General features: G+C 39.6%; 1 pseudogene; it reads right to left on the reverse strand.

The window, feature by feature from the left end:
• Nucleotides 1–2,567: 2,567 nt before the first annotated feature.
• On the reverse strand, nt 2,568–15,349 carry LOC132098656 (serine/threonine-protein kinase 33-like; annotated as a pseudogene).
• Between the last annotated feature and the right edge of the window lie 1,721 nt (nt 15,350–17,070).

Consider the following 17,070-nt stretch of genomic DNA (forward strand, 5'->3'; position numbering starts at 1 on the left):
AATGAAACTGAAATACAAACCCAAAACATTTACACATTGTCACACCCGTTAGACTGTCTTCCCTCACGTGCTTCTTCCCACACCTTGACAGAAGACAGCACCTAACTAAAAAGTTGAAAGATTTTATTTGTTTTCCTTTGCTCCCCATGTGATTATGGAGATCGCAGCACACTTCATTTTCCTAGCCTGTAGAGATCTCCCCTTCGGCGAGTACGCCAGGGACTTCTGCGGGCTCGCCGCAGCAATGGCTTTAGATGACGCTACCACCAACTCTTTTTTCTGGTATGGAGCCAATTACCATTGCCCCGTGGATCTCCCAGACACAACGGGACTAAGCTGGAGGAAAGGGATCCTCCTGTGTCTAGAGAGCATCCGGACCCAAACCAGAACCAGCCCGCCGGCCACGACCATGTCAAGCCTGCCGGCCATGGCTTTCCCAAACCCACCGGCCGCTCCAAAGTCTAGCCCTCCGGCCATTCCTCAGTCAAGCCTGCCAGCCGCAGCACTCGCCCACCTGCCGGCCATTTCGATGTCAAGCCCACCAGCTGCCCTGATGTCCTCTAACCAAAAGAGGAGGATAAGGAGAAAAAGACTGTTCTCTGTCCTCATCTTAGCCCCAGAGCAAGCTCCAGTGTTGGCTCCAGCCCCAGAGCAAGCTCCAGTGTCAGCTCCAGTGTCAGCTTGAGCCCCCGAATCCAGCCCAGAGAGGGCTCCAGTCCCTGAGTTTAGCCCAGAGAGGGCACCAGTCCCAGAGTCTAGCAACGAAAGGGCTCCAGACCCCAAGTCAAGCCCAGGGAGGGCCACAGTTGCCGAGTTAGGCCTACGGGGGACTCTGAACCCAACATTCTCCCCAAGGGTTTTTTTGTTGGGGGTAGTAGGGGTCTTTCCGTGGAGGCTCCCTGTTCAACCATGGCCTCCTAGACTGCCTGCTCCACCATGGCATCCTAATCTGTCTGATCCACCATGGCCTCCTAGTCTGCCTGATCCACCGTTATGTCACACACGTTAGACTGTCTGTGAGTGAGTGAGTAAGTGAGTGAGTGAGTGTTTTCTTTCGCCACTTGCTCCATTTTATGTTTTTGCCCTTATTTGTTCCTGCCCTGACCATGTTCATTGTTTCATTAGTTTCCATGTGTATTTAAGCCCTGTGTTTCCTGAGTCCTGCCCCGCACTGTCTTGCTGTCTTGAACGTTGATCCAGTGTCCTACGTGTGATTCCTTGATGTCAATAAAGATTCTTGATCTTGATTCTCCTGCATTCTCCTCATTCCTCGCTCCATGTTCCCCACTTCTCATAGTAGGCACACCATGACACACATTCAGTCATTAAGATGATGTAACCAAACGCTGAAACGCATCCTAAAGTTTCCACTTCTGAACTAAAACCTCCAATCCTGCCAATATAAATCCTTTTCCAATATGGTTCATATCAAAGAATGTAGCGGTTCCAATATCAACACACACCCCAAAATCCCACACAGAGACGTATACACACATATACTGTGTCCTTTCAATTTGGCATGTATGCAGCATTATACAGTGCTGCTTTTGATACTAAACAAACTTTTAAATTGGCAGTATTTGGATTGGTTTCCTTCATATTAGGAGTCATATTAAGTAATATGTCCTACTTTATACAGTGTAGAAAGTATTTATTCTGTGTTGTGTTGGTCTAGTGTGGGTCATCTCTACTTCTTCAATGAATTCTCACTTTATAAAATGGATTGTGTAATAGAAAAATGAAAAAGTTCACTCAAGCTATATTTCACAAGTGGTAATTTTACCCAGTCTTTGCAAAAGTGTCTATTAGCATAATTGAGCTATTGATTAGGAATAACTCACTTTTCCTCATTATGATTACATTCAGTTGTTGACTTCACATACAGTAAATTCATTTTTATGTCAGTCTTGTTGACTGCTATGTTCCATGACTTATCTATATCATTGATTTCTGCAAAGTTCATCCATCCATAGGTGAGTGACATAAAAGTGTTTTACATAAAAAGATTGAAGAGGGACAATGTGCATGTAAACGAAATGTCACTGTTGTGGAGACAGGCCTCAAAGGCATCTCCCTTAAGGAATATCCTAGTGGCTGTGGCCACATTGTGATATAACGCTAATTTATGAAAGGTTTTATAATAGATTGCAGCATCTGGTATGTGTATAAGTGCATGTCTAATTTTATTTAGTGCTTAATATGCACTACAGAACACAAAACATTCCTATTTTTAATTCCAAAGTGGTCACAGACTAAAAGCCAAATAAAGCATTGTCTAAATAAACACTTTGCCTGTTGTGAGGTGGACATTTCTCCAGTGGTGGAAAAAAAGCAGCTGTGTGACAATGGACTGCCCTCAGAGAACCTGTGGATATCTAGTCTAAATCCATCCCAGGTAGCTGTGAAAAAGCTAATAATGCGTTATTGCTGCTCAGGTCTTCTCTGTCATCTCTCTATCAGTCACCCTATACAGGGCTGGCCGAGTGATAATGGGTAATAATGCAACGGGGAAAGAGACCAATCTCAGCAGGTCCAGAGTGGTGTGAGAGGGGCCTCTGTGTTAGGCTCTATATCCCACGTGTGAGTCCAATTCCGATTGAGCCGGGGAGGAAGTGAGGAATCTTTCTGGAAACAGATTCACCATATGTTAGAGAGTGAACATGCATTTATTTGACTAAAGTTGTATGCATCGAGAATAAGAGCAAATGGGTTTACAACCTGAGATGTCTCTAAGCATGGGAGAAGTTTTTAGTTTAGTCAAAATCAACAGAAATCTTTTTAAAGTTAGACGTATGGCATCCTGAAAAGCCCTTACATCGCTGGATGAGGTAGGTTTTTTTTTTTTTTGACATTAAGTCCTGCCGTTTTAGGAATGTAATGTTCCAAAGTTCCATTTTAATCTTATTTTAGTGTTTTCAGTTTTATTCCAATAAATTAACAGCATGTGCATGTCGCTCTTGCTCTCAGCTTGTGTATTCACAGGGGTAATCTGAACAAGGCACCATCCTTAATTCTAACTCAATTACATCTTTCTTGACATTGACATTACTGTATATCCATATATATAATGGAGCTATATTCCTCCCACCACAAACTGATGAGAAAAAATTAGTTTGGTGCTAATGCAAACTGTTGGATTTGTTGTGAGGGCATTTTAAATCTTTCAGAGAGAATGAGTATGGTGTTACTATGACTTCAGGTTTACTCAAAGAATGGAGCTGCCTTTTTAAGTGTCAACTCCTTTTGTTCCTTTCTGTTTTAATGCAAAATTTTAAAACAGCCCTAAGACATGACTTGAATATTAGCTGCTTTTTCAAACCTAAACATATTAAATATTCCCCTCTTTGATCACAACAAATGTGTTTTTACTTTTCTCACTATGGTTTATTTCTCTCAAGTATCTGACAAATTGAAAACAACAAAGAACTTAAAACACCACGGCAACTGCACGCAAACAACATCAGTTGATTTGTGGGAACTGTTTACATCTCTGTAAAACACAGAAAGACCCCCTGGTGCAACTAGAACACATGCTGATAATCTACTCAGACATAGCTGACAATCAGCTGACACTTTTAAAAAATAAAGTTTCTTTATTGGTGCCGAAGGTTCCATGAAGAATCTTCAACATCCAATGAACATTTCCATTCTAAAAAAGTTCCTTTTAGTGGGAAAAGGTTCTTCTGATTATTGAAATTCGCAGGTTCTTTGGGGAACCTAAAATAGTTATTGTATTGCATTGTTACAAAAAAAAAAAAAAAAAAAGCAACAGTTGAACTGATTTATTAAAAAGAACCAACTAAAAGAGTCATTTGCTTGTAAATCTGACTACACAGGTCACACTGTATGTATAAGTTCACAAATTCAATAAACAAGTTTGTTAATGAGTAAAACTCAAATATTTCTGATATGACACCGTAAGTGTGTTACAGGTTGGAAAAATGTTTCCTGCACTGCTTTTTAGTGGCAGTGTTACTCATGGTATGCACAGATAAACAAAGTCTAATTGACATACAAATGAGTCAGTTCTTATTATGAATCAGTAAAAAAAAAAAACAATAGGCACCTGTTAGAATCAGTCTGATGAATTAACTCACTGACACACACAAAAAAAATCCATAAATAAACAATTTAACATGATTAAAAATATAATTATTTCTAGCAAATATAAAAATGCACTGTAGAAAATAAAAAGGAAAATGTTACTGCTGCAGAAAACTCATTGTTGAGGCCTAACTAGTGATAATAAGTTTCTCTTTTGTATTTTCTGTTAGAAAATGTTATGGACTTTATCAGTGTTTTATGGTCAAGTAGTACCTATTTGATCACCCACAAGGATTTGACTTGGTCATGGCCTCTCCAAGACACTTTTCGGGCTTTTCTCTGAAGTAGTCCTCGTAATCGAGCTGGATTTATCACAGGACTATTAAATGCACCAATTATTATAAGGGTGACAGCAGGGTGCCCTCAAATTTAGTGCCAAAATTGCACAATAACCCCCTCCCCCAACTCTGGTCAGTGCACCCTCTCCACATAATGCCAGCAAAACAAGAATTAAGTGCTCAAAAGAAATTGATTCATAGCAACAGAAACGTGTCAAATGACATTTCCAACACTCATTACACCTGGCGTGCATCACACCGCAAGAATGTTCCCATTCTTCGGACCTTTTGTCTCACTCACTCTTCTTCTCGCCACTCTGCCTTCTCCGGGGAAATGATAATTAATTGAAATCATTTCCATGTGTAAGGTTGCCCAAGTCCCCCCTTCCACTGTGTCAATGGGTCGATAGGTATTTGGAGCATACAGTCCACACAGGTGATAAGAACTGAAGTCACACTGTGTTAAATGATTGCCAAAGCAGCAAGTGAGGAGAGAGGTAAAAAAACGAATCAGATTCAAGGGCAGGGGAGTTTGTGGAGAAGGAACGAGGGATGAGGAAGAGAAGGGGGAGGTGTGCAGTCCTCTGTGGATGACATCCTGGCAGCAGGGGCTGATGGTCAACACCCGCAAAATTGAAATATTTCAGGTGATTCAAGGCTAGCCACATTTCTCACTTCTTTTTCCTCTCGCTCTCTCGCTTTCAATTATCAAAAGGTTGTCTGTGGGAATCAAACAGTCTCCTTGGGGGAGTTCATGCGTGCGTCTCGGCTCTGTCCTCGGTGTTCAGAGCGCCTTCTCCAAGACGAGGGCCACTCGTGTCCCGCCGCCTGTCAAAGAGTGCTGTATCTTTAAGAGGCCTGTTACATGCTGTTGATTAGTTTTGCTGAGTGGGTATGCAGAGACCAATAAATTAAATATGAATAAATTAAGAATGTACTGTAGCAGAAAATTGCTTGGAAAACAACCACCTCCCCATTAAAATATGTATAGCAATGCCTTTTATGTCTGGCGACATGGGATTAGATATCACTGTAAATTAACACGCCATCTGACCGCAGTTGAGAACTTTTCACTTTTAACAAGGACTTATAAAAAAAGCATTTACTCTAGTGTGTTCGCTAATTAATTTGATATTCAAATGAGCTTGTATTATAATTGCAAATATCCCAAATAAGAGCAGTTTGGAGGAAAAAAAAGAGGGATTGTGTCAACAAAGATTGATGAAGCTTGCTTTGAAAATGCCATCTGTTTCGGATGTTTACACCTCTTAAGAAACGAGTCTGCAGTTGTGTCAGCACCTTTATGCGCCACACCGGCTCCACTTTGCGTTGAAGGGGATCAGGGACATCAGCATGTGAGATGAGCTCCTGCCGATAATGTCCCTGCACCATTGGTGTGACATTGTAGCTGCATAAGCTCATTACTACAATGTCATGGGCAACATGGTGAGGATGCTGTGCATTAGGAGGAACTCGACTGCAGGTATCAGGTCTCCTCAGATGAGCAGATTAATTAGGAGAAGCACCATTAAGGTTATTTAGATGCGACTCCTTATACGAGGAGATGCTGGGTTTGATGTGGGTGGGAGACCAGAGGGGGGCACTTACAATCCCTCCTCCTCCCTTCTATTCCTTTACCTCAAGTGACATTAGCAACTCCTGCACCACCTGCAAACTCCTGGAGTCACACAGCGGGCCGCATCTCTGCATCCCTCCGTGCCTGCGACTCCAGGATCTAAAAGAGCCGATTTTTTTATACCCCCCGTCTTCTCCTCCCCGGTGCCCATCTGTCAGGCTACACTACTGCAGAGGAGGAGAAAGGCAAGCACCTTGTTCCAACTGGCCGCCTTTCTAATTTTCGGTGCCTCTACGGTTTGTCCCAAACAAACGCCCCTTTCTCAGCTGCCATGCTACCGTGCCTGCTGCGTGCACACTGGCTTTTTTTTTTACGGAAGAAAAGTTTGCGGGATAAAGATCTCCCTAAAAAAAAAATGTGTGGATGTGCTGGCAAAGAGGAATGTGAAGATATCAGGGCCATTTCTCCAGCCAAACTCCAACCAAGTTTTTCACTCTCTCCCTGAGGCCTACAGATGCACTCCTGTAATTTACTGCAGGTCACATTCCACCAGCACAATTCAATTTGAAGATTTCTCTCTGTCTCTCTCTCTCCCTTCACTGATATAATGAATTAAAAGACTGGCACAAGAAAATGAGGGCCATATGTTGAAATCCCATCCCTCCTACTGACAAGGCATTAGCTGTACAGGAGGTTCTCCAAACATGCCTCATGCAAATTCACTCCCCAGCCTTCAGGAGGTTGAGATTTTTTTAAAGCGTATAAATCATTGTTATCTTCCTTTTTTTCATCAATGGATCAGTTTGGCTAGTGGTAGTCGAAAGTCCATCTTGGTGTAGTACAATCGGTCAGATCAGGCTGTGGATATGATTCATTGTGTACGGGTAATAAACACTGTCATACACTATAATTATTTAATGGCTCAATCCATCAAAAGTGACTATGGCCAGACATGCAGGAAACTCAATACAGAGCTTTTGTGATCCTACACTCGTCTCTGTTCCTAGTGTGACAGTGCTTCATGTTTTCTACAGCTCCATCCAGTGGTACCTCTCTGCTCCGAAGGTTTAGAGTTCTATAACTCTGAGACTGAGCAATCTCTGAGCTTAGTTCTCTTTTATATGATAGTTCCGGTTCACTTTGATTGGACGAACCAAGTGTGATGATATTTAGAACTTAAATATTTCACTGTTTGTTTCATCCCTTTTCTGATTGCTACACAGAATTTTCTGATACTACATTGGCTTCTTTTAGAACTTTTCTTTTTTCTTTGCTTTTTTTGGTGATGGAGCAAAAAAAAAAATCATACTCTTCATACTGTCTGAAATATCACTTACTTGATATTAACTTTTAGGATATACTGATTACTAGCTTAGCCACAGGTAAACACTGCTGTGCTGACATTCAGTACAATGTTCAATTGCAAGTTTGAAACTGCTTTCATAAGGTTCTGTAAACAGTTAAGCGTCATTCATTTTCTTTCATGAAATTCATACTTTTATTCAGAAAGGATGCATTATATTGACCAAAGGTGACAGTAAATACTTTTCTTAATGTTACAAAAGTGTTACAAAAAAAGTTACAATTCTGGTGGGAAAAAGTAGTTTCCACAAAAATATTAATCAGTACAACTGTTTTCAACATTGTTTAGATTTATTTATAAATACAACACTTAGAAATATTTCTTGGGCACCAAATCAGATTATTAGTATGTTTTCTAAAGAATTGTGTGTCACTGAAGACTGGAGTTATGGCTGCTGAAAATTCAGCTTTGCCATTAAAGGAATAAATTAGATTTTAAATTGTAACAATATTTCTGGTATTCTGGTAAAATATTAGAATACTATAAATAAGAAACTTGTTTTAAAAAATCTTACTGACCCCAAACCTTTGAATATATTGTTATTGACATTTAATAAAACAATATGGTCATTTTGTTCCAAAATAAGTAAAACAGATAAAATAAATGAATAAATAAAAAAACTGAACATGGGGAATGATACAAACAGTAAAACGTTCCAGTTTTGACCAATCAAATTAGTTATATTGCTTAAATATTATATTTTAAGATCTAAATTATCTTCATATCAACTATTGTTATCCAGGTAAAATATCACCCTTGATGGTCTATTGTTATATACACAGCTACCATAATAGATCACTATTTTAGTGTCATAGCAATGTTCTATTAAATCTTCTAGCACAAGTATGGCATTTCATGAATGTGCATAATAAAAAATGTTTATGAAAATAAACATATTAATGCACAAATTATGTACTGACCTTATAAAAGCAACAACACACTCATGGCCTCATTCCTAACAAGGCCCTTTAGACATTCATTCAAAATCAAGCCTTTTCTTGTTTTTACCTTGTTGCACCTAGTTGTACATTAATGCAGACAATCACCTCTTTTACTATAAAAGGATCAAATTAAAAAGATAAATGAGTGCACAAGTAATAACTCATTTAAGAGGGTTAAACGGAGGAGCCTTCAATATTCTCCCTGAAATCCCCATGAACACAAACACTCACTCGCACACATCCATATGCAAATAGGAGGATTGTAATACAGTCTGTGTGAGTTCTGCTTGACTATTTTAATATTGCATCCATCTCTGGGATTATTCTCTCTTCAGCAGAGAGACCAGTGCTGGAGTGCTGCAGTACTCACAGTATACCATGCTGCTCTCAACAAGATTAGAGACCCTGCACTTTGACTCCCAATCCTGCTCTCTTCATGGTGTCTAACCACTTGGCGCCCCACTGCTCACAGTTTTAGCATACAGCTAACATTTAAGTCCCCTCGCCCCCTGACTTATTTATTTGTGATTCAAGCGTTCTGCACATCTAACATTGGTAAGAAAAAATTTATTGGGAATTAGTAGGTCACATAGGTTCTTTTTAATGGATAACATAAAAGAACTATCCACATACAACAGCTACCTGGTGTTATTTAGCAAAAGATGACCAGTGTGATTAACACATCTGCAAAGGAAACAGCAGACATTCGTAGAATAAAAAGACAGAAAACTTGAAGTCTATCAAGATAGATTTTACACGTACTGTTTTGGAATTTGCTTTAGTCTAAAGTGGTATATACTATGTTTTGTTTAAATATTGCATTAAATTACTCCTCCTAAATTACTCATTGCAAAAACTATTAAAAGCTATTAAACCCTGTTATAGTCAATACATTCTTCACAGACCTTCATGATGAAACATACTTTATTCTCTAGAGAATGTATTAGCTAACAACATTTCAATGTCCAAAGATGACTTATGCACCTTACGTTAGATGTCGTGAATAGGCATGATTAATTCATTTGTTTCAGATCCAAAAAAATAATGCAGAAACTAACGCCCAAAATATCTAGTAGCTCACCCTCAAAAGAGGAGGCCTCTGTCTACATCATAAAAAAGGCAACATAACTATTAAGATCTATCCATAAAAGCAAGAACATTCACATTAGAGGAAGTACAGTTTTACTTCAGCTTCAGTGTAAAACTATTTTGGCTTAAAGAGTCATTCGGGTATCCAGCGGGCAAACCATGCAGCAGTGACTCCCTGGAATTTCTCACCTTTGGCACTAAACGCAAATACTCAAGCAGTCTGTGTTTTTTAGCCCGGAAGCCAAAGGCTGGATTGGTGGAACAGTGGATGGAAGTGGTGCAGGGACGTGGGGACAAGCTTTCACACCTGCTTGAGTTGGATGCTGCAGAGGCTGCTCCCGTTGATGATGGTTTGAGACAGGATCCCAAGATGGAGGAAGCCTTGCTGTAGCTTTGAGCAGGGGGTTTGTTACCTGTGTGGGACTGCGGAGATAAGACATTCTCATTCATCTCACAAAAGCGCAACATGTCACCCTGCTGGACAGTGCTGTATGCTGCAAAAGGGTTATTTTGGCACCATCTAGTGGCTGTTCAGAGAATAGTCAGTATAAAATAACATGGAGGTTATGAAATAGCCAGGATTTTTTTCAAATAGCCTTTGGCAGATATCTCCTTTTGAATAAGCACAAATATTTAAGAAAATAAAATGCAAACCAATTCGAAGCTCAATCAAGAGAATGACTGACCTGTGCAGTGGATGTATTGAGAGTGCTGCAGGCCTTTGCTCCAGACGCACTCTTCTTAACACCGTTAGAGGAGGACGCTGATAGTTTTTTCTTCAGAGGCTATAGGAATGATATATATACCACATGAAAACCTGAGTGGGTTTGAGAGACCTTCAAAGCCTTTCGAGCAAGTCAGTCCACGTCAGCAATATAAGAATTTCTGATCATGCAAGTGCAACTCCTATCTGCTTAAGCAGGCATATACCAAACTCCATAAAACTGCATGCTAACTGTTTGACATGGTTACAATAAAACAACATGTCAGCTCCCCGAGAAAATCTGACAAAAATGACACCATAAGCTTTGTTTGTTTACCTATTCAGGCTAAAAACTTGTGAATATTGTCTCAGCTAAATGATTTCACTATACAAATATTATATATTAGCTGTGAATATTTTCAGAATGTGGTACAGCCTTAGTGCTTTTGTAAAATGTTCATCTCATAATAAAATTAGTAAGAATTATTTATTTCACATTCCTGCATTTCACATCTGCTCTACCTATTTTTTTCTTAATATAGCTTTCTAACAATCCAAACATTGCAAACTATGAATATTGTTCATGGCTCTGTAACAAATGCTGATGTTCCTCTTTTGAAAGTCACCTTGGATATTTAACATCTGCTAAATGTAAATGTAAGGACACAAACATTCATTTAAAATACATTCTATTATGTTCATTAAGTTGTATTCTTTAACTAGATATTGTATTGTCTCTAATAAGTAAACGGTAACAGAATTCTCAGTGGGTGCGGTGATATACACATTAAATGGTGAGCAGATGATCTGCATTAAAGCATTTATTATTTTAGAACTTAAAAAAAAGGACTTCCATTCCTATGGCTGTGACGAAGGATTGAGATTCGTCCAGACTGCTCTAGACAATTTGATCTGACTGGTCTTTCATAATACAATGAAAAACAGAATGCTTTTTTTAAGTGCATGATGATGCAGAAATGCTTCACTTTTGTATTCACCGTATTACATATAATAGTTACTACACTGGCTGAACTGCAATCATAATGGAACGGTGTGGGCACCAGAGGCAGTTCTAACTTGCATCACCCTTGGTGTGCCACACAGGGCCAGAAAAAGTGAGCTCTCCTTTCATAATCATCTCAGAAAGCCATTCCTTGGAGCTGGAAATGAAAGGAGGCTCTCCACACGGTCTGAAAAAGAATTACAAACACAACACATACATACACACAAAGTGTAAGTTAGCCATGTGAGTCTGTGTGTGGGCATAGGATGGAAAATAACATGGGAGATCTTCTTACAGCATGTACATGATGACGCCAATGCTCCACAAATCACACTGTTGGCTGTACTGGTGACCATTAACCACATCAGGTGCTGAAAGAGTAAGTCCATGTGTCAATAATGGAAGATGTGTGAGGCTGGTGTAATGTCTGATATCTGATGCGTGACACCATTGATGGCTTTTGGCCTCTACCCTTTCTCGAATACTATTCAGCTTCACATCACTTAAATTAGGTCATCTCCTCTTTACTGCTCATTTTAATCAGCCCTCCATTCAATTTATTAAACACCCCCATAGTAATTCATCAAATCACAAGCAAATGGAACATGTGACTGTATGCGTTTGAATATATGAATTACCCATGTAGATAGGTGTCCCGCAAGTGGCCTGCAGCATGTTTTCACTGCCCACAAAACCCTTCTGCACAGAGAGTCTGAAATCTGTGATCTGAGATGAGACAGGACAGGCCTTTGATACAGTATGTTATTCAAAATCAAACAATATTCAACAAAAGCACATACAGGACACACTAAAACATTTATTTTTCTCTCCTTAATTATTGCCATTTTTCAGCATGAGATTCTGATCTATTGGAATGTTGAAAGTAATGAACTACAGACACACTGCACTTGATCACTCTATCTTTCTGGCTTTCACTTCTTGATCTCATTTAAACTATTTATGGCCCAAACTGACTTCCACAGAGCAGCCAGTAAACCCACTCACATAGACTATGCACTCCTTGAGCCATATGAATAATATATATGAGGAGTGTATATCTTTTCATGGGTGCGTGGGGGCGAGCAGGATTAATATCCAGGAGAGATGACCACCTTTTGCCAGATAAAAGCTTTTAATACAGTGCCAGGACAGCGCTGTCTTTGGGCCCCCGTTCTACTCTGATTTATAACACAGTGCTGCCCTGATTCAACCCTCCGCTCCAAGTACTGGCTTCAGTCGGCTCCCGTCAATATTCTATTCTGCTCCACGCTGTGCCCCTGCTGGAAATCTGTCTCAGAAAAGCCAATTGTGATTCATTTTCTTTGAGAATGTGATATGAAAGGAGTTAGGCAGGAGGACTGGTGTAATGAGACAGTATTTAAAAAGCAGTTAAAAGGTTTGGGCAAGGAGTACAGTGGGAGAACTAATCAACAGACGAGAATGTCCAGAGGTCCCACCGCGTTTGAATGCCATACCACATGCCTGTCCAAAAGTTTTTACCGTCTCTCTCACCTTGATATTGACCATATCATTATCGTTGCCTTGGTGAAAACTCTTCACAAGAATGTTTTCTAGTTTGAGGTCACGATGAACAATGTCTGAGAGAGAGAAAGAAGAAACAGAGCAAGGGAGAGATGGGATCGTTTTATTCATAGAGAGCAGAGCATGGCAAAAATGCATCGCACTGGAATGGGAATGGGAATTCTAGTGATTTTTTTTTGCTCTGTATCCTTAAAATTGCAATTCATATCATCAGTTCTCATGTGAACCAAGCATACAGTACAGGGCACACCTCTTACCATTCTACACATCATGATTCTTCATTACTGCTGTTAACTATACACACTTACCGTATTTTTCGGACTATAAGTCGCATCAGTCCAAAAATACGTCATGACGAGGAAAAAAACCATATATAAGTCGCACCGGACTATAAGTCGCATTTATTTAGAACCAAGAACCAAGAGAAAACATTACCGTCTACAGCCGCGAGAAGGCGCTCTATGCTGTTTAGTGTAGACTACAGGAGCACTGAGCAGCATCTCTGGCAGCATAGAGCGCCCTCTCGCGGCTGTAGACGGTAATGTTTTCTGTTAGTTCATTTCTCTCGGTTCATGTCAAATTAATTTTGATAAGTCGCACCTGACTATAAGTCGCAGGACCAGCCAAACTATGAAAAAAAGTGTGACTTACAGTCCGGAAAATAGAAATGTGAAAATAATCAAATTATAATCAGCTTGTGAGGCTAATATACTGCAGTCTCATAAAACACTCTAGTCCTGTATACACATTGCAAGTGGAATCATTAGCTCCTCTAGACGTGAGACACACTAGCACTCGGGGACTGTTAAAAAACACACCTATTAATCAGTATTCCTCCCCTGCTCGTTGTTAATGACTCATTAGCCCCATGTAATGGTGTCTCATTGCCAAGCAATGTCCTAAATTACCTCTAACTGCAGATTTCACAGGAAGGAGAGAGAAAGAGAAAAAACGTCAAGAATCGTCAAATAAACCTCTAAGACTCAATTAAAATGGGCTGATATTTTGTCTGACAGTTGTTCATTATTATCTCATTATTAAAACAAGCCTGATTCCCCATAATGACAGAGAAACTTAATGTGGATGCAATCATTAGAGCAATTTTCGGATGAGGGAAAAAAGGAATCACAGCCACTGTATATGACAACAATCATGTGAGCAGTTTTTCAAGCTTTAGGGTTTTTATTTAATGCATTTCTCTAAAGGTAAGGCCACTGAAATAGAAGAATATAATTTGAGGTATGTTTTCATTGAACCATCAACCGTAGGCTCATAAGAACCAACTGCTTATGAATGTCAGGGGAGGTGTATTAAGTTTTGCAAGCGTCACATTTTTATGCAGCTAAACAATAGCTTCAGATAAGCTTTTGATGATGTGTCTGGTCTCCTCTTCAGTGAAGTGTTTGTTCTTCTGCAGGAGATCTTTTAGATCACCTCCTACACAAAGCTCAGTCACGAGGTACATCCTCTAGAGAATGGTACACAAACATAAATACTGTATGTACAGTACATTGCTCATTTTTGACATCAAACGAGAAACTGCTGTCAAACACAATCCAGCTGCATACACAGTAGTATGATTCAGTTCACAATAGCACAGCTGAGTGAACTTCAAAGGAAAGCAGAGCGTGAAAGAAAGAAGATCGTGTTTTTGCTCTCACCTTTGGTGTTTCAAAAACTTCCTCCAGATGTATAATATGTTCATGTTTCACTTGTTTCATGATGCTCACTTCTCTTTCCAGATGTTTTGCACCAGAAGTGCCTGCCTGCATGGATACAAAGCATTTGTGACACTTGACCCATCCTTGACAACCATGGGAGAAGCTCTCCATCAATCACCTCTGTCAACAGGTGAAACATTACCACCAAACACTTACCTTCTCTTTGTTCACCTTCTTAATTGCCCACTTCCTCTGTGTCTCAATGTGAGTGGCTTCGCAGACGACGCCAAAGTTGCCTTGACCTAATTTCCTCCCGACGTAATAGATTTTCTGGGTATCCAAATAAAGAGGCTGCATAATGTGAAGTATTACATACACACTCCTTCTCCTATATTGACAGTAAACAATGCTCCAGCTCTGACTAATGGGGTCAGAATGAGGGTGGGTTTGTTTTTCAGCTTCTCTATACTCCATTAAGTTGAGACCTGAATCCTTAAAGTGGAACTTAATTTTCAAGTTTGCCAGTCTCTGGAGTTTGGGAGAATATAGTATTTCTAATCAAGTTACAAATGATTAAGTTGCTGCTGCAGTTCATTCAATCTCAGGTCTAATTAACTTGATCATTATCTCTGCACATGCAAGGCTGAGCACTGCCTGCTGCAGATTTGGCAAAGACAGCAGTAAGAAACCTCTTGAGAGGGCGAGGGCAATCAACAGAATAAAGAGGTGTAATTTCCCTCCAGGCCTGATGAGGGCGCTACCAGATTGGAGTGAGGTCACGCTGGGGCAAGCAAGGCCATGGCTCTGGTGTTAGATAGAAATGGCCTTTTGCCACTAATTTGAAGTCATAGACTTCTGATGGCTAACAAAATAATGTCTTCTGCGCAGCAAGAACAAAAATTCAAGGCAAAATTAGTTGGGATATTCATCTGGAATTTAGCATGCACTGCATTGGATCAGTATAGACTCAACCTGTATGTCGGAATCATCCTCAATGCCAGTGTGGGGCACTTTCTTCTCTGCACTGTTTGTACGAGTCCATTGAGATGCTATTTTCTTTTCTGCTCCAGAAACATTTGTACGTGTCATCTAAGGGTGACATAAAAAAAAATTTCGCACATAAAGTATTTTCTCACATAAGTAATTCGCACATACAGAGCAACAATATAATTGCAAAGATGGGAACCCTCACAAAAAGATATCATAAAATTAGCAACATTGGGGTATCAATCACTTAACGTGCATGCACCCATATTTTTGCATGAAAACTGTGAATTTTTTTTCACTTCAGAAATAATGATCCCTCAATAAATCGCACAAAAAATTGCTTGAGTCTTTAAAAAAAAAATGAAAAAAGTAGGAAAACCAAAAATACATGTTTGCAAAGATTGAATGCAGTAGAGCTTTTATAAAAAGTCCTTACTGTATATGACAAGGACTTCCTCTTTTAGAATCATCAACATTAGAATAGGTTAATTTATGTGTAAACCTTTCTGAATGTAGAAACTTTCTTACATGTAATTATTAGCGAACAATGACCAGTTTCTCAAAAGCTTGTATATTACACAGTGAATTGTAAAGTTTCAAATAAGATATCTCATTAAATATTCAGGCAGCAGACAGAGATTTATGTCATCATGTTCCTGCATCTACATGTCTAAACCGTACCCCTTTATTAGCTAAGCTTCAACTGTCATTCTCCAATTCACTTCTCACTTTAAAAAGGAAGTGTCTAAAGTCTCCACACTAACATTAAGTACAATTTACTCAGCTTAAAACCATGCTCCAGAGCCAAATTAAATGTAAAGTAATTATGGTGAGATGAGTGGGAGCGGCAAAGTGGATCCGCCACACAGACAAGAGATTAAATATTAATGAGGAAGCAGTGTCTTTAACCTCTCCTCTCTCAGTGGCATTATCAAGTCTCGCTGACAGGTCCTCTCATAACAGCACTGCCTCTCGTATTACTGACCATCTATCTGCTAAACAAATTGATTGTAACAAATTCTGAAAACTTCGATCAGCTCAGATACTTATGTGATAACAGTAGCAGAGGTCAAAGTGTAACACAATGGGGTTCCCTCTAAACAGGTTTAGGAAATATGGAAGAATGATCATGGCATAGAGACATCTGAACTGAGAAGCTGTCACGTTTTGCAGCATTGGCTTTTGCAATTGCAAGAGAATGTGTAAAAGAGATGGTTCTGAGGTGAATGGTAAAATGTTGTTGAACCAGTGTTTGTTAGTAGAGAGGAACTGTGAAGTCCCCTTCAAAAAAGCTCTTAAAACTTCAAAAACTGAGTGGCATTGATAAAAAGGTGCATCAGCATTTCACTGGTTTAAATTGGGTAAAACAACTGTAAAACTCAGATAGGTAGCCAAAACCAAAATTGATCTATACATTTCTGATGGCTAGTTTTTCAACTTCTGCTCCTAGCTCTTTTACAGAGTTGTTGGTCGAATATGTCCATATGTAGGTCACGCAATGCCGGGGTCAGTACAGAGTCTATTGCATCTCTTACTGTCTAGGCCACAACCAAGTCCAAAGTACTTTGCTACTCTTTAAGTGCTAGCTTGATACCATTAGCAATGGCCCCGTTGAGATCCTCTTTGGTGATGGCGGAATCTTACAATTTTTCTTTTTGGCGATTGCTCAATCACTTTTTTCCGATTGTCTTTGACCGCTGAAGTACTCATGTTGGAATAGATAGAGAGTGGTTCAAAATTCACTATCAGGATTGTAGAATATTTGACAGAGTGAGCAGAGCGAAGGACTGTGTATGCACTGCAGTCGAAGGGTCACCGTTTTT

The sequence above is a fragment of the Carassius carassius genome, chromosome 2 (assembly GCF_963082965.1).
Source record: "Carassius carassius chromosome 2, fCarCar2.1, whole genome shotgun sequence".
NCBI lineage: Eukaryota > Metazoa > Chordata > Actinopteri > Cypriniformes > Cyprinidae > Carassius > Carassius carassius.